The sequence below is a fragment of the Phyllobates terribilis genome, unplaced genomic scaffold (assembly GCF_046119375.1).
Source record: "Phyllobates terribilis strain yellow unplaced genomic scaffold, ASM4611937v1 Scaffold_11__3_contigs__length_659146591, whole genome shotgun sequence".
NCBI lineage: Eukaryota > Metazoa > Chordata > Amphibia > Anura > Dendrobatidae > Phyllobates > Phyllobates terribilis.
The window spans coordinates 352,015,631-352,034,724 of NW_027362771.1; the positions used below are offsets into that span (position 1 = coordinate 352,015,631).

General features: G+C 45.3%; 1 long non-coding RNA gene across 2 annotated transcripts in view; it reads left to right on the top strand.

Moving 5' to 3' along the window:
* Positions 1-270: 270 nt before the first annotated feature.
* Positions 271-19,094, top strand: part of LOC141166316 (uncharacterized) — a 51,279-nt gene continuing 32,455 nt past the window's right edge. The window contains exon 1 of one of the 2 annotated variants that reach the window (XR_012251277.1): positions 271-849. This is a non-coding gene — a long non-coding RNA (uncharacterized lncRNA). The remainder of the gene's footprint in view (positions 850-19,094) is intronic. The other variant, XR_012251276.1, reaches the window with a different exon arrangement.

The window sequence follows — 19,094 nt, forward strand, 5'->3', positions numbered from 1 at the left end:
ATTGTACAGGGGGGCAATCATTAATTGTCAGGGGGCAATTATTAATTGTGTAGGGGGCTAATTGTTAATTGTGCAGGGGGACTGTTTATTAATTGTCCTGGGGGGCTGTGTATTGTACAGGGGTCTATTTATTCATTGTGCAGGGGGGGGGGGCTATTTATTAACTTTGCAGGGGAGCTATGTACTAATTGTGCAGGGGGATATTTATTAATTGTGCAGGGGGATATTTATGCAGTGTGGAGGGGGAGAGGTTTAATCTGTGGGGGTGGATGCAGACACATTATTGGTAGCGAGGGGGAAAATGTGTGCGAACACAGTATGGGGAGTTAGGGGGATGTGTGAGGAGGAAATATGAGGAGGTAGGGGAATAGTGTGAGAAGACACTATGGGGGAAGAAAAGTGTGAGTGGGCACAGAATAGAGAGAGTAGTGGGTGGGGGATAGCATGGGGGGACAGTGTAAGGTCACAGCCAGGAGGAAGAGGGGGCACAGTACAGAGACTGGGACCTATAGGGGGGACACAGTGTGAAGAGGGGGCCCAGTATGGAAAGGAAAGGGTAGTATGGAGGGCATATGTCATAAGAGGGACAGTGTGTGAGTCATATTTTGTGCAGGGAATATAGAGAGGGGCCATTATTTATTTAGGGGATCAATGTAGGGCAGATATTTGTATTCAGGAGCATTATAATGACGCTGCTAATCTTTAAGGACATCGTGTGGGGATGTGCTGCGGAAGACCGGAGAAGATGGAAGTCTGCAGAGACGAGCTGTGGATGGGAAAAGTCATCATGTGTCTGGACAAGAGGAAGAAAAGAAAGAGAACGACTCCAGAGACAGCGTCACCTATAAGGTACCTGGATGTAAATGTTTTTTATGATGCTGACATTTTTATATTTTTATTTATGTTAGGAGGATTAAAAATATTGTCCACGTTTGTGATTAGTCTGCAGTCATTCTGTGTGACTGCTGACTTCTGAATTCCTTTTTTTTTGTTTAGGGGAGGGGTAGGATGCAAAGCTTAAACCTCGGGGCTTGGGCCCCTGATCTTTTCAAACTCTAGCAATGCCCCTGGTGTGTGCACATTTCTGCGACCCGTATATGTGCAAGTCTGCATGTGTATACATGACTGCGTGTGCATATGTGTGCGACTGCATGTGCATGACTGTGTGTGCATGCCTGCTTGTGTCTGACTGCATGTGTGTGTGTGACTGCATGTGTGTACTGTATCTAGGGAGCTATGTGGTGCCTCCTACTGGATGTAGGGAGCTACGTTTCTTCCTCCTACTGGATGTAGGGAGCTGCGTGCGGCCTCCTACTGGAGGTAGGGAGCTGCGTGCGGCCTCCTACTGGAGGTAGGGAGCTGCGTGCGGCCTCCTACTGGAGGTAGGGAGCTGCGTGCGGCCTCCTACTGGAGGTAGGGAGCTGCGTGCGGCCTCCTGCTGGAGGTAGGGAGCTGCGTGCGGCCTCCTGCTGGAGGTAGGGAGCTGCGTGCGGCCTCCTGCTGGAGGTAGGGAGCTGCGTGCGGCCTCCTGCTGGAGGTAGGGAGCTGCGTGCGGCCTCCTGCTGGAGGTAGGGAGCTGCGTGCGGCCTCCTGCTGGAGGTAGGGAGCTGCGTGCGGCCTCCTGCTGGAGGTAGGGAGCTGCGTGCGGCCTCCTGCTGGAGGTAGGGAGCTGCGTGCGGCCTCCTGCTGGAGGTAGGGAGCTGCGTGCGGCCTCCTGCTGGAGGTAGGGAGCTGCGTGCGGCCTCCTGCTGGAGGTAGGGAGCTGCGTGCGGCCTCCTGCTGGAGGTAGGGAGCTGCGTGCGGCCTCCTGCTGGAGGTAGGGAGCTGCGTGCGGCCTCCTGCTGGAGGTAGGGAGCTGCGTGCGGCCTCCTGCTGGAGGTAGGGAGCTGCGTGCGGCCTCCTGCTGGAGGTAGGGAGCTGCGTGCGGCCTCCTGCTGGAGGTAGGGAGCTGCGTGCGGCCTCCTGCTGGAGGTAGGGAGCTCCGTGCGGCCTCCTGCTGGAGGTAGGGAGCTCCGTGCGGCCTCCTGCTGGAGGTAGGGAGCTATATGGGAACTTGTGACGACACAGCTTTTAATCCTAATTATCCAAAATAATAATTAATAATACTTATCTAAATTAAGTAGGCCAGGAGAAATACACTATTATTTTTATGTTGACTTTTGAATTCATGTGTTTCTTCAGGTAGGGCAAGAAACATGGACTTTTGTCATAAGTCTGAATGTTGACTTCTCTTGTAGGTTGAGTTAAGCCTTGTTAACTGATGAATAGCTGTTATTTACATCTTATATCAGCTCCTACAGTTTATTGTACTGTTATCTTTGCATGGGGTCTTTGAACAATGAATGTTTGTTAAATATGTTGATTAACCATTGTGTGGGCCCTGTGGCTTGTTGACTCGCAGAGCAGAGGAGTATAAGCTATTAAGATCAATTAAATGATCAAACAATGGAGAGTTAAACTCATCTCACCTCCCCCTGACCTGTAGAAAATGTCTTGAAGGGCAGTTGCGAACCATATAAGGGGGTTATGACTCTGTATCAGGAGTCTTTTTACAAAACCGCAGACAGGAACACTAAGGGACAGCTCTACAGGACAGCATGGCTCCATCCAGAGGTATACAGATCTGCTCTATTGACTATCACAGAACTCATGGATATATTCGGGAGAAATCCAGGTTGGGACCATCCGGTCACTTGGTTCCATGGATATGTCTGGAGAAGCCAGATTGGGACCCGAGGGTCTCCTGGCCACGTACCTCAATGGATTGTCAGCTTCCTAAGCTTGCCGCTATGTTCTCTCTGTTGGTGTCCACAAAAAGCGGGGTGCCACTTGTTGAGTTAGTTGGCCCTGGAAGTCCCAAAGTCGCAGCTGCTCTATTCCCAGCGGGTCAGCGGAAGGGTGAGACTGTGTTGTTTTGCACCATCTTGGGTGTTTGCTGGGACTGTTCTATATGTTTATTGTGTGTTTGGTGGTTCAATAAAGTATTGCCACACTGTTTTAACCTCACTCTGTGTTATCTGAGTAGTGTTATGCCCATAGAAGACCCTGTGTCTTCACAGTACTCATACTGTACATAGGGGGATTTTGTTGGGGCTCATACTGTATGTAGAGGGCTATGTGGGGCTCATACTGTATGTAGGGGGTTGGGGGACACTGGGTCGCCCGTGGGTGTAATACTAATCAGACAACACAGGGTGAGGGTAAAACAGTGTGGCAATACTTTATTGAACCACCAAACAGACATTAAACCTATAGAACAGTCCCAGCAAATACACAAGATGGTGCCAGTTACAGAGTTTCCCCCTTCCGCTGGCCCGCCGGGAATAGAGCAGTGAGGTATGTGGCCAAGTGACATGATTGTCCCAACCTGAATTTCCTCATAACGGCTCTGAGAGTTCAGTGATAGTCAATGGAGCAGATTTGTATTTCTCTTGATGGAGCCATGTGTCCTGGTTGCTATGCTGAATAGTCTCTCTTGGCTGTCTCTTTGTATAATCTCCTCGATACAGAGGCATATGCCCCTTTATATAGTTTCCTATAGTCCTTTCAAGCACACATCCACAGGTCAAGGATAAAGGATGATGATATTAATCCGCAGGGCTTGAGTATCCACAGCTCATCCCCCCAGTGTTTACTGGCAAACACCCTACAATGGTATTTAAAGGGGTTGTCCACTACTTTCACATTGATGCCCTATCCACAGGATAGGGCATCAATGTATAATCGGCCGGGGTCCCGCAAGTGGCACACCCGCCGATCAGCTGTTATCGGTAGCGGCGGCTGCCGGCCGGAAGTCCTTACCTGTGGTGCTTGGCTGTCGATCTGTAGTGGCCGCCAGGGGTTACTATACATCCGCCTCCCATTCAGTCATTCAGTTGAATAGGAGGCGGATGTGCAGTAACAAGTGCCAGCCCCTACAACTTAACGGCCAAGCACCACAGGAAAGGACTTCCGGCCGGCGGCCGCTGCTGCCAGCACCGATAACAGCTGATTGGCGGGGGTGCCACTACGGATAAGGCATCAATGTGAAAGGAGTGGACAACTCCTTTAACATATCTTGCAAACATCCATTGTTCAAAGATCCTGAGTCTCTGTCTTTCAAAACTGGCAGATAATACATTGTAGGAGCTGATATAATATGAATGCCTGTTATTTACATCCATTAACAAAATATAAACTCAAGTGATCAACATATCTTGAGTTTTAAGCTAGAACAATGTGGGAAGGGAAGCAAAAGGCCAGAAAAAGCCATACAGCTGACAAATACTATTGAGATCTCTGCTATTGGAAGTGGAAAGGAAGAACAAAGACAAAAAAATCTAAGTAATAAAAATATGGGAGGAAGAGAAACCAATCACAAACTAAAATGTTTTTATACAAATGCACAAAGCATGGGCAACAAACAAGGAGAATTGGAACTACTAATGCAGGAAAAGAAATATGATGTCATTGGAATCACTGAAACTTGGTGGGACGATACACATGATTGGAATAAAAGGCTAAAAGGATACAACTTATTTGCAAGAAACAGACTTGATAAACGAGGAGGAGGTGTCGCATTGTATGTTAGAAAAGCGTATATCTGCACAGAGATTGAAGCTTCAGAGACTGGGAGTTCTGTGGAAACGGTTTGGGTAAGAATACAAGGAGAGAACAACGGAAAGGACACCATTGTAGGCATTTACTACAGGCCACCTGGGCAAGCTGAAGATATGGATGAACTCTTTATGTATCAAATGACCAAGTTCTCAAAAAAATATGACGTAGTGGTCATGGGAGATTTCAACTATCCAGACATTTGTTGGGAATCTCTCTCAAGTAAAACAGGTCAAGCAAATTCTTATCCTCTCTTGCTGACAACTTTATCTTCCAAAAGGTAGGGGAGAAAACAAGGGGATCTGCTACTTTGGATCTAATCCTTATAAACAGGGAGGAAATGGTTGAGGAGGTAAAGGTGGCTGGGACCCTAGGAGGCAGCGATCATGCTATTATAGAATTTTGGATAATTAGAGGAGGAAGACATGTGAAGACTCAAACTTCAAGGTTAGATTTTAGAAAGGCAGATTTTAAGAGACTCAGAAAGAGAATAGGAGGGATCCAGTGGCTGGATGTCCTTAAGGACAAAAATGTCCAGGAAGGATGGGAAATTTTTAAAAATGAGATTCTCAAAGCACAATCGTTAACAATCCCGAAAAGTAGGAAGAATGGGAAGCATTTAAGGAAACCAGGATGGATGAACACAGAACTTAAACACATGCTAAAAAGAAAGAAAGAAATGTTTATTAAATGGAAAGAGGGAGGCATATCTAAAGAAGATTATAATGCAGTCTGCAGATCCTGTAGGGCACGTATCAGGTTAAGTACATGGATAAGAATGAAGTGATTAACCAGAGTCAGCATGGGTTTGTAACTAACAAGTCATGTCAGACTAACTTAATTTCCTTCTATGACCGAATCACTGACTGGGTGGATCAGGGAAATGCTGTAGATATAGTATATCTTGACTTCAGCAAAGCATTTGACAAAGTATCTCACACCATCCTTATTGAAAAAATGACCAAGTATGCAATGGACCAGGCAACTGTTAGGTGGATTCATAACTGGCTTAGTGATCGGACTCAAAGGGTGGTTGTAAATGGCTTCACATCCAGCTGGATGAATTTCTCAAGTGGGGTACCACAGGGCTCCGTCCTGGGACCTGTATTGTTCAACATCTTTATCAATGATTTAGATGAAGGAATTGAGGGTAAACTGATTAAATTTGCTGATGACACAAAGCTAGGAGGGATAGCTAATACTAGAGAAGAGAGAGAGAGGATTCAAAAAGACCTAAATAAACTGGAGCAGTGGGCAGCAGCCAACAGAATGGTTTTTAACAGGGAAAAAAGCAAAGTACTACATCTGGGCAATAAAAATGAAAAAAGCATATACAGAATGGGAGGAATAGAGCTAAGCAACAGTACATGTGAAAAAGACTTAGGTATACTAATAGATCATAGACTGAACATGAGTCAACAGTGTGATGCAGCAGCAAAAAAGGCAAATACAATTCTGGGATGTATTAACAGAAGCATACAGTCTAGATCACGTGAAGTCATTATCGGACTTTACTCCTCTTTGGTCAGACCTCATCTGGAATACTGTGTACAGTTTTGGGCACCACATTTTAAAAAAGACATAGACAAACTAGAGCAAGTTCAGAGAAGAGCGACCAGAATGGTGACTGGTCTGCAAACCATGTCCTATGAGGAACGGTTGCAGGATTTGGGAATGTTTAGCTTGCAAAAAAGAAGACTGAGAGGAGACTTAATAGCTGTCTACAAATATGTCAAGGGCTGTCACATTGTAGAAGGATCATCTTTATTCTCATTTGCACAAGGAAAGCAATGGGATGAAACTAAATGGGAGGAGACAGATTAGATATTAGAAAAAACTTTTTGACAGTGAGGGTGATCAATGAGTGGAACAGGCTGCCACGAGAGGTGGTGAGTTCCCCTTCAATGGACGTCTTCAAACAGAGGCTGGACTGACATGATTTAGTGAATCCTGCTTTGAGCAGGGGGTTGGACCAGATGACCCAGGAGGTCCCTTCCAACTCTACATTCTATGATTCTATGATATATTTATTATACAAATAATAGTCTGTGTTGATCAACCAAAGAAGAACACATTCAAAAGTCAACATAAAGGTGTATGGCTCCTGGCCTACTGAATGTGTCTGGCATAATTAGGAAAAAAAGCTGTATTGTCACAAGGTCTCCTATTGTATGTAGGGGGCCATGTGGGGGCTCATACTGTATATATTGAGCACAATTAATTATGCTGACATCCCCTTATAAAGTCATACAATTAATGTAAAAAAAAAAATTATAATTAATATGTTAGCATTAATATTGAGCAGTATTAATTTCAGCCTATTGGTTCGGCCTCCACTACAGTCACGGTCTCATGTGGCCCCTCGGGAAAATTAATCTCCCACCCCTGCTCTTTTTCATATAGCGCTATGTTATGCATAGTGCTGTACACAAGGAAAAAATTTGTGCGGTGCGCTATGTGCGCCGCTGTCTGTCTTTTTCCATCTACAGATGTGCACCAGAGCACCTGTATGTTACTCACATGACTTATCACATAATCTATCAAAATAGGATTATGTGACATGTCACGTGATACATTGGGTACCTGGGGGAGGGGGCCCACACCTTCTAAACTGCCCAGGACCCTGGTTACTCTTAATTCACCCCTGCTCACCAATGCAAGTCAATGCGTGCGAAAAAAAAAATGCACGGCACACGGACCATGCTTATGCCATCAGCTTTTATGATGAGGCAAGTTCCGGACAGGACCAAGGAAATGCTGTGGATGTTGTGTATATGGACTTTTCAAAAACCTTTTGATACGGTTCCACGCAAAAGGTTGATACATAAAATGAGAACAATGGAGATAGGGGAAAATATATGTATGTGGGTTAAGAACTGGTTCAGTGATAGGAAACAAAGGGTGGTTATTAATGGAACACACTCAGACTGGGTCTCAGTTAACAGTGGGGTACCACAGGGGTCAGTATTGGGCCCGCTTGTTTTTCACATATTTATTAATGACCTTGTAGGGGGCATACAGAGTAGTATTTCAATATTTGCAGATGACACTAAACTTTGCAGGGTAATCAATACAGAGGAGGACAATTTTATATTACAGGAGGATCTATGTAAACTAGAAGCTTGGGCTGATAAATGGCAAATGAGCTTTAATGGGGATTAATGTAAGGTAATGCACTTGGGCAGAGGAAATAAAATGTATAACTATATGTGACGCGCCCCCTGGGCCGTGGGGTACCCGGAGCCGGGCCTGTAGATGCTGGGGGTTGTAGTCACCATGGTGGTGACCCGGTCTGTGACCCAGGTGGTCAATCTAAGGGTAGTTTATGTATATCTGTTATGTATAGTCCGACTACGCCACCTGTGGAATGCGGTTATTGGGAACCGCCGCTGCGGAGCAGTCCGCTGAAGCTGGTGGTATGTGCAGCAAGGTGATGTAACTCCCCACAGGAAGAGTGGAGCTTCAGGGCAGCGTGTATGGATGATGGTGGTGGTAGTGCAAGGTATCAGTAATGACAACATGGAGTCTTTGCAGTGCAGTCCCAGGGTCTTTACTGTCGGCAATTATATGGGCCCCAACGGGAGTACCGGCTAGTGATGAGGGCCTGATCAGTCTGGGAACAATCCTAGAGTCCTCCTGGCCAAGTGAAGTTGTAGGCCTGCCGTTCTGACTATACTCTTTGGCTATCCCGCTTATAGTCATGTTGTAGCCCACGTCCCTGAGTGTAACGTGCTGTGCTCACCCGTATGGCTGGCGACTCGGGCCTTGTGTATTCCTCGCTCCTCTGTGGCGGTACGGGTCCTTTCGTGTGGCTGAGCCTCCGGGCTTCTGTTGGGCCAGGAGACCTGCAATCTCCTGCCCTGCGGTATCTGCTGCTGGGTATGCAATCTCCACAGCCTCGGACTCCGGCTTCCGGTCCTCTGTGGATACTAGCCAGGACGAGCTAGCTCCAGCTCCAGTCCCTGGCTCTGTACTCCTTCGTGTCCTGCTTGACTCCACACACTGAACTTTAGACTCAGACTCTCTAACCCCGCCTCCAGATCCAGTTATAAAGGGCAGGATCCTCCCCTTTCTGGTCTGGGGCAGGAGGTGTTGCATGTTATGTGTTCCTGACCAGGAAACTCCTGTTTTGCTCCCAGACATGGTATTACTACCACTGTGGCAACCAGACCCTCTGGGGTGCCACATATGCTTAATTGTAAAACACTGGGCAAAACTGTAACTGAAAAAGACTTGGGTGTATTGGTAGACAACAAGCTCACATTTGGGGGCCAGTGTCAGGCAGCTGCTACAAAGGCAAATAAAATAATGGGATGCATTAAAAGAGGCAAAGATGCTCATGAGGAGGACATAATTTTACCACTATACAAGACAGTAGTGCGACCACACTTAGAATACTGTGTACAGTTCTGGTCTCCAGTGTATAAGAAAGACATAGCTGAACTAGAGCGGGTGCAGAGAAGAGCGACCAAGGTTATTAGAGGACTGGGGTTCTGCAATACCAAGACAGGTTATTACACCTGGGGTTATTTAGTTTGGAAAAATGAAGGCTTAGGGGTGATCTTACTACTATGTACAAATATATGAGAGGACAGTACAAAGACCTTTCTACTGATCTTTTTACTGAGGCCTGAGACGAGGACAAGGGGGCATCTTCTACGTCTGGCGGAAAGAAGGTTTAATCATAATCACAGATGCGGATTCTTTACTGTAAGAGCAGTGAGACTATGAAACTCTCTGCCGCATGATGTAATGAGTGATTCACTATAAAAATTTAAGAAGGGCCTGGATGCCTTTCTTGAAAAGTATAATATTACAGGTTATATATACTAGATTCCTTGATAGGGTGTTGATCCTGGAACTAGTCTGATTGTCGTATGGAGTCAGGAAGGAATTTTTTTCCCCAATGTGGAGCTTAGTGTTTGCCACATGTTTTTTTTTGCCTCCTCTGGATCAATATGTTAGGCTTCGGGTTGAACTAGATGGACTTAGTAACATAGTCTTCCTTCAACCTTAAAAACTATGTATAGCATCCATATAATACGCACCTATGTAACACCCTTCAGTGGCTGTGGTGGCATCTCGGCGCAGAAATTCTGAGTCTCCGATCTTCATCTGGCCTTGTTTTCTGTGTTTTGGCCATCATGTCAACAAGACAAGGGTGTTTGGGGCAAGAGACATGTTGGTGAGGGGGTTGTTGGCGGCCGTGATGCTGGCACTGGAGGTGGCTGCCAAGATGCTGGCACTTGAGATGGTGGTGGCTGTCAAGATGCTGGCACTGGAGGTGGTTGCCATGATGCTGTCACTGTAGGTGGTGATGGCTGCCAAGATGCTGTGACTGGAGGTGGTATTGGTGGCTGCCGTGATACTGGCACTTTAGGTGATGGTGGCTGCCGTGATGCTGACAATGGAGGTGGTGGCTGCCGTGATGGTGGGTCTGCTGAGTGACCTTCTTGGGGGTCTAATCACCGGTTTTTGTTGACCTCAGAAAGCTGCTCACTTTCGAGGAATTCAAAAATGGCCATTGGTAAATTTGGTGGCATGGTGACGGACAATACAATTTGGAGGGTGGCCCTGTTCTGCAGCCTCAAAGAAAAGGGAACATGCTTGAAATAATGGGCCAGGCTTAGACAAAAATCCTCCTGCCCATCCTCATTCACAGGTATTCCCATGTGGTGTACGCCAGTGGTGGTGATGGGGGGGCCCTCTTTCGGCAGTAGTGAAGCTGGCTTATTGGTGCATGAAGGGAGGTGTCGAGGGGCTGGGGTGTGCTGGTGCTCTCCACAGGCTCTTCTTCTTCCGAGCTGGCGGTATTTCCCTTTTTGGTCCGGTCAGATCTGTAAGGTCAGGGATGAAAGGGTAAAAAGCATTTATTATTATTATTATTATTATTATTATGCAAAATCCTAATCAAAACATTACACAAACAAACTGAAAAAGGTAGCCACTTACGGACGAAGATCTAGGACTGGGGCCAAAAACTGGAGCCGGTCATAATATAGGTATGGCCATTTTTTTAAGACCACACCCACTCTTCCTACACTGTTGTCGCTCACAGCAGAACTGGTCCCAGCAACTCCTACATAACCTTGTCACTACACCCACTGGAAAGAAAATAGGAATAGATTATATAATTTTTTTATAGGTAAAGGATGCTGTATGCAATAACATGTATAATGTGTATTCTAAAATCACTACTGCTAGTATAATGGTTATTTTTCTTTGTCTTTTTGTGTGTTTATGCTGGGTTGCCAAATTTTCGAGTTTGGCGATATTTTTTGGACCAAAAATTACACACCTAATGTTCTGGCTTCAATAGTTATTTGTTAGACCTCACCTACAAAATAACACATATTCAGACAATCCTAATATCCCGTTCATATTTGCCGTTCTTATATCCTCTTGAATCTGCTGTGAGCTGTCTTCCAAATTAGGATATAGTTGGCAGCAAATATAGTTCCACGGTGCCTGCAGGTGACTCTGGTCCCCATAGCCATCATCCCTTCTGTTCCACAATTCTGGTCTTTGCTGAACCAGAACCAGCATCATTTCGACATCAATGGTGCTAGCCATGTTGTTGGTTTCTGTAGAGGCGTGTTTTTTTTTTTTTTCACTTTATATCATCCTTTGTCCCAAAAGATGAGCTTCCACCCTTTAGTCCACTTCCCTCACTTACCCCCTATGTCTCCACTCCTGTTGCCGATCACCCACTCTTGGCCCTGATTACAGTTCTGACCTTATTATAATTTTGTAATGTTTATTTGTTTTATATTTATATTTGTTTTATTTAATGTTTTCATCATTTTTAATACATTTTGTTTTTTCTTATCTGCTTGTTTTTTTCTTTGCTACCTTATACAAAATGGTAGTTTAAATGTAATGTTAAAGCATATCTGAATTTCACAGAAATCTTGGGGAAATTTAAAAAGATTTTGAGAAAGGGGGGGGCTTCAAATACATAAGTAGGGCTATAGCAGTGATGACTTGGCCCAGGAACTTGGGATCTTATATTGTCTATTCATATGTAGTCTAGTCTACAACATTTTGGCGTTGTTTTACTTCCTTACAAATTTGGGTATTTATTTAAAAAAAAAAATCGGGTGGGGTCCCCCTCATTTTCTTAACCAGCTGAGGGAAAGCAGTGGGCTGGTGGTGTTGTTCTGGGAATGGGCCACTATTTATGGATATTCCCAGCTTATAAATAACAGCTCACAGCTGTTTGTGTAGCCTTTACTGGTTATTAAAAGGGGGTATCCCCCAAAAAATTACTTGGGGTACTCCCAAGTTTTAATAACCAGCAAAGGCTAAACACACAGCTGCGGGCTGATATGAATAGGTTGAGAAGGGGCCATGGATATTGGCCTCCTCTCAGACTAATAATATTGGCCCTCAGCCACCCCAGAAATGGCACATCCATTAGATGGGCCAATTCTGGTGCTTAGCCTCGACTCTTCTCACTTGCCTTGGTGCGTTGGCAAGTGGAGTAATGGTTTTGGGGTTGATGTCAGCTATTTCATGTTTGCTGACATCAAGCCCAGGGGTTAGTAATGGAGAGGCGTCAATAAGACATCCCCATTACTGACTCCTTTAGTTCAAGTAAAAAAACTCACACAGAACAAAGTCCGTCATTTGAGCAAAACACTCGAGGACCCTCTTTTACCCATTTATTAAGATCCAAATAAAAATAAAAAAACAAACTAATCCTCACCTGTCCGCAGGTAATCCATACTCATGATGTAGCACAATGATCCCCAGCTCTGCTATATCCGGATGGTGTGTTGAGCGGTTGCATGAGAATGCGTCTGCTCAGCAAGCCAGCTGGAACTCACTGACAGTAGCGTGAGGACACGCCTGCAGTGACGAGCGGTGACGTCAATAAGCTTGCAACTTGAAAATGCTTTGCTATTTTCTTACAGCCTACTTCTGCTTTGTGGGCCTCCATCATTTTCATTTTCAGAGTGCTAGGCTGCTGCTGAGAAGAAACCATAGCTGCTGTTTTTAACACAAGGTTAGAGTAGGCTGGGTTTTTATAAAGTTGGGAAATGTGTATCACCTAACCTTTCCTAACGATGATGGTGAACAAGCCATAACCCTAAGGCTGCGTGCCCACGATCCGTAATAGCACCGGTTTGGATGCAGATCACCTGCGCTGCGTTCAAAATGCTGCGTTCTACATTAGAAGCACAGTGGATGGATTTATAGAAATCCCATGCCCGCTGTGCTTCTATTTGACACCGCAAAAACTCGCCCGTGGCACGGCTTTACGAGCTATAGCGTGTCAATTTCTGTTGCGGAGATGCTGTCTCCGCAACAGAAATCTCCCCAATACAATGTATTAGATGCCGTGAAGACCCAGGGTCTTCCGTGGGCGTAACACTACTCAGACAACACAGGGTGAGGGTAAAACAGTGTGGCAATACTTTATTGAACCACAAAGTGGACAATAAACACATAGAACAGTCCCAGCATATCCCCAAGATGGTATAATATTACTCAGTCCTCACCCTTCCGCTGGCCCGCATGGGATAGAACAGCTGCGACTTTAGGACTTCCAGGGCCAACTACCTCAACCAGTGGCCCCCCGCTTCTGGCGGGCCCTCACAGAGAAAAGGTAGACGCAAGCTTAGGAAGCTAGCAGTCCATCGAGGTACAAGGCCAGGAGACCTGAGGGTCCCACCCTGGCCTCTCCGAGAGTTTCCCCGGGGCCAAATGACCGATTGGTCCCAATCTGGCTTCTCCGAATGTCTCCATGGGTTCCAGGCGACCAAAGGGTCCCACCTGGCAACCCCAAACAACATATCCATGGGGCCAGGTGACTTCATCGTCCCAACTTGGTCGTCCCAAATGTATCCATGGGCTCTCCGATGGTCAATGGAGCAGATCCGTATTTTTCCAGTCAGGGCCTCGTACCCTTAGGCCGGAATCATGTAGAATCCAAATCTGTGTCTCTTTGGGTAAAGCCATGCTCCTAAGCTGATGGTGTGACAGAGTCTCTCTGATCTTTTGCTAGTCTTTGATTCTCTTTGTAAAGTCTCTTTTAAATCTGTTTTAAGTCTGACTGCTACAGAAGCATATCTCCTTTTAAGTACACATCCACAGGTCAAGGGTTTAGGGAGGGCATTACTCACAGGGCTCAGGTCTCATTGTTTGAACCGATCAAATTTACATAGTTGCTATAGTAGGGGCTCTATAAATCAACATTCAGCTGGCTTAGTACAATACACTGTGTGCAGAATTATTTGGCAAGTTGTATTTTAGAGGATTATTTTTATTATTGATCAACAACTATGTTCTCAATCAACCCAAAAGACTCATAAATATCCAAGCTTAATATTTTTGGAAGTTGGAGTGGGGTTTTTTTTAGATTTCGCTATCTTAGGAGGATATCCGTTTGTGCAGGTAACTGTTACTGTGCAGAATTATTAGACAACTTAATAAAAAACAAATATAATCCCATCTCACTTGTTTATTTTCACCAGGTAAACCAATATCAGTGCACAAAATTTAGAAATAAACATTTCTGACATGCAAAAACAAAAACCCAAAAAATTAGTGATCAATATAGCCACCTTTCTTTATGATGACACTCAACAGCCTTCCATCCATAGATTCTGTCAGTTGCTTGATCTGTTTTCGATCAACATTGCATGCAACAGCCACCACAGCCTCCCAGACACTGTTCCGAGAGGTGTACTGTTTTCCCTCCCTGTAGATCTCACATTTTATGATGGATCACAGGTTCTCTATTGGGTTCAGATCAGGTGAACAAGGGGGCCATGTCATTATTTTTTCTTCTTTTAGACTGGCCAGCCACGCTGTGGAGTAGTTGGATGCATGTGATGGAGCATTGTCCTGCATGAAAATCATGTTTTTCTTGAATGATACCGACTTCTTCCTGTACCACTGCTTGAAGAAGTTGTCTTCCAGAAACTGGCAGTAGGTCTGCGAGTTGAGCTTCACTCCATCCTCAACCCAAAAAGGTCCCACAAGTTCATCTTTGATGATGCCAACCCATACCAGTACCCCACCTCCACCTTGCTGGCGTCTGAGTCGGAGTGGAGCTCTCTGCCCTTTACTGATCCAGCTCTGGCCCATCTGGAGTCACTCTCATTTCATTAGTCCATAAAAGCTTTGAAAAATCTGCCTTAAGATATTTCTTGGCCCATTCTTGACATTTTATCTTAGGTTTCTTGTTCAAAGGAGGTCTTTTTTCAGCCTTCCTGCCTTGGTCATGTTCCTGAATATCGCACACCTTGTGCTTTTTGATACTCCAGTAACGTTGCAGCTCTGAAATATGGCAAAACTGGTGGCGAATGGCATCTTGGCAGCTTCACACTTGATTTTCCTCAATTCATGGGCCGTTATTTTGCGCCTTGTCAGGAAAATATTAATGTCAGGGACATATTAACAGAATATTAGCCCCTTCTCCCATGCCCTCTGCTGTAGTGTTTGTCCAGAGATGACAATTATACAGTGTCTACTGCAAATTATTACCACTTGTCAGCACTGAGCTGTCCCATTTTCCTCAGCACAAAAGCACCAATTAGCACACACCTGGGAAATAGCTTATGCAAACGATGCCAGGCAAGGAGTGTTATAACTTTGTTAGAAAGCAAGCATCTTGTCTCTGAAAGACACAGGAGGTAATTAAAACGCTGGCTTGCACTAATTTGCGTGTACCCGTGAGGCTGCTTCCCGAGCCTCAAAGGGGAATTTACAGACGAACTGACTCCGATATGAATTATGAAATATTATGAGTTCCATACGTCCGACAGTAACGGGACCCATATGTTTAGTGACCAAATCAGCCCAGGAATGTATAGGTAGTTTTCCAGGGCTGTAACCAAAATCAGGGAGCTGTAGCGCAAAAACACCAGAATAGCAGACTGCAGCTATGCGATATGTGGTCTCTAAATAAAGATAAAATCATAAGGGAAAAAATGGCATAGTTTGCAAGCTTCTGCAATCAACGAGCGGTGTGTTATCGCAGAATTTAGCGTTTTTAATAAAAATGTACAGGCTGGAGACCGGCCCACATGGTGTCACCACAAGGGGCGTGTGGCCAGATCTCCCCTTAGGTATAAGAGAATCCATGGAGAAGACAGGAGCACTCATTGCCAGGGGGGAATAAGAATTATAAGCAACGGGTCCTGTTCAATAACAGCATAATTTAACTGGAGAGCCCCTCCTCCACCTACATTGAATCGTCTCAGCGATCGTATAGTGTAAGTAATGTTATCTTCTTTCCTCCTGTTTATTTTATGTAACTTAGTATGTATTTTAATGTCTCCTTTGTAACATCCTTATGTATATATTTTTCCTAAACACTGCCTCCCTTTTGGATTAAACATAAAATGTAATAGTTCTGTTTCTTTTGTTCACTAATCATTCCCTTCCCCGAAGCCATATACGCTACCAAAATGCAGGCGTCCGGCCAGGCCTGTATTATATTTCAAACTCGGCCGGTGGTGGCAGAGAGTATTAATAATTGGGCTATCGTGACGCTGACAGTGACCGTACGGAGGGCGTTAAACACGGATTCCAGGCTGTGGAACCCAGGGTGTTGAGCCATATGCTCACTGGTCGCTTACCGATACCTACGTAGCGAGTAGTCTGGATCGCGTGTTCGCGACTCCGTACAAAATACGGACAGCGTGACGGCACGGTGAGATATTGCGTGATCTCCCCTGTGTCGTCCCTCTATGTGTTGGAATTCCTGACACGCCTTTTTTGGCCAACACGCTTCTTGCGACCCTGTTGGGTATTTGCCATGAAACGCTTGATTGTTCGGTGATCACGCTTCAAAAGTTTGGAAATTTCAAGACTGCTGCATCCCTCTGCAAAACATCTCACAATTTTGGACTTTTCAGAGCCTGTCAAATCTCTCTTCTGACCCATTTTGCCAAAGGAAAGGTAGTTGCCTAATAATTAAGCACACCTTATATAGGGTGCTGATGTCATTAGTCAACACCCCTCCTCATTACAGAGATGCACATCACCAGATTTACTTAATTGGTAGTTGGCTCTCAAGCCTATGCAGCTTGGAGTAGGACAACATGTATAAAAAGCATCATGTACTCAAAATGCTAATTTGCCTAATAATTCTGCACACAGTGTATGTCATTAGCATATTAACAAACCTCATTGTTTCCAAACGAAGAGAAGTCAACATTTAGTTTTATACAAATACTGGTCTGTTCTTCTTGACCAGCCACAGAAATACACAAACACTATTGTGTTTCTGTTGACTTATGAATGTATTTCTCTTGGCTTAACAAATCTAATCGTCTGGCTGATTAAGATTATAAGATGTATCGACACAGATGCATTAACTCTGCATGTGTTCGATGAACACATCCGGATTTACCTGCATGCTCGAACGCAGCGCTTTGGACGCAGCAAAAATATGTGCCCAAACTAGCGTGTCCAAACTTTTACATGCCACTGTAAGAGGCGCACATCGCTATTCACGTTACATGTAAAACCGCATGGCAGTGTACACATAGGATGATTGTTGCCTTCAGGGGTAGGAATGCAGCAGAACAGTCCATCGCTCTTATATTCCTTCCCACTTTGGACATGGTTGTCCTCGCCCATTCTGGAACCTGGTAGACACACAGCATGTACAGTAGGGGCCCTGGGAGACGCACACTGCAGTCGCAGCACCCACTGCCTCAGTCAGGCCCAAGGCCGTGTTATTGTATGTGGAGGAGTCATTGCTGGACATGGTCTCCCCATTGAGGGCTAAAATAGTGGATGTGACAGTTGGTCATCCGGTCAACGACCTCACCTCCTCCTGGGCGCTCGAGTTGACCCCTCACCCATTTCTCCCGCTCTTTCTTCCCCTCAGTGACCTTCACCATCATCTGGCCATAGCGAGGTCCGGGGCTGGGGTCTTTTCCATGTACTGCTGTGGCCAGGGGATGAGTGCTGATACCTCTCCAGGGGGCTGTGGTGTACTCACCACCAAGGCTGCCACCCTGCCTGGTCGCAGGACCTCTGTCATGCTTACACGGCTGCCTCCACCTTGGAATTGGGTTCCAGTTTTGGGACCTGCAGAAGAACCTTTTGTCTTGGGGTCCGGAATTGGATCCTGTGCCTTCCCTGGACTTTGGTGGGGGGCTTTACTGAGTCAGTCAACCCAGCCGCACTTCTTGCTCCTGCTGCGCCATCTTCCTTTTCCACTCGGCTTGTCCAGGCCCACCGTAGAGTGCGATGCCGTTGCATCGGCCATCGCTTTCAGTAGGTTAGCTGTAGCACTCCATCTTCTCATGCCGTTTCGCCTCCTCCCCAACAATGATCCAGGCCCACTCTGCAGTGGGTGTGCTCTTCCATTGCTCCGCCTGTTCTTGGGTGAGGCTACTTTTGATTCACATGCCCATTTCCTGGGAGTTTCCACCCATTCTCCCTTGGCTTGCTACAATGGGCGTGGTTTCTCTTTCTTCCACGGCGCCCATTGGGGGCGGGCACTACTAACTACAGGCCAGTCTCTCCAAACAAGCCACTTCCCAGGCTGGATGCATTTTAGATATCTTTCACTTCTCTTACGCCCATGATGGGATGGGTCCATCTCACCATTTCGCGCCACTCCCCCGCCTTCTTGCAGTCTCTATCCATTAACTTTATCCTCTCCTAAAGACTAAACCCATTATCTTTATCATATGTCTTGTATCTTTGCTAAGCCACTTAACTATATGAACAGTACTTATACGCTGTACATTACTATAAGACAATATAAAAGACGCACATCATTATTCACATCACATGTAAAACTGCATGGCACTGTACACATAGCTCGATTTGTTGTCTTCAGGGGTAGGAATGCAGCAGAACAGTCCATCACTTTTATAAGTACAATGTGGCAGCGACTCAAGGAGAAGTCATTATTATGGGGGACTTTAGCTACCCTGAAATACATTGGGGAACATTAGTTCCAGCAAAGGTAATAGGTTTTTGACAACTATGAGAAGCGGGGCACTGCTAGACCTAATATTAACCAACAGGCTAGACCGCATATCAAATATACGAGTTGGGGATCACTTGGGTAATAATGATCACAAAATAATAAGTTTTCATGTATCCTTTAATAAGATGTGTAATAGAGGGGTTACAAGGACACTAACCTTCAGGAAGGCAAATTTCCAACGGTTGAGAGATGATCTTAGTGCAATAAACTGGGACGATATCCTGAGACATAAAACTACACAAAGCAAATGGGAGACATTTATTAGCATCCTGAATAGGACCTGTGCACAATATATACCCTATGGGAATAAACATGCAAGAAATGGGAAGAAACCATTATGGCTAAATAGAGCTGTAAGGGGCTCAATAAGTGACAAAAAAAGCATTTAGCGAACTAAAGCAAGTAGGTAGTGATGAGGCATTAAATAAATACAGAAAACTACATAAATTCTGTAAAAACCAAATCAAGGCAGCAAAGATTGAGACAGAGAGACTCATTGCCAGAGAAAGTAAAAATAATCCCAAAATATTCT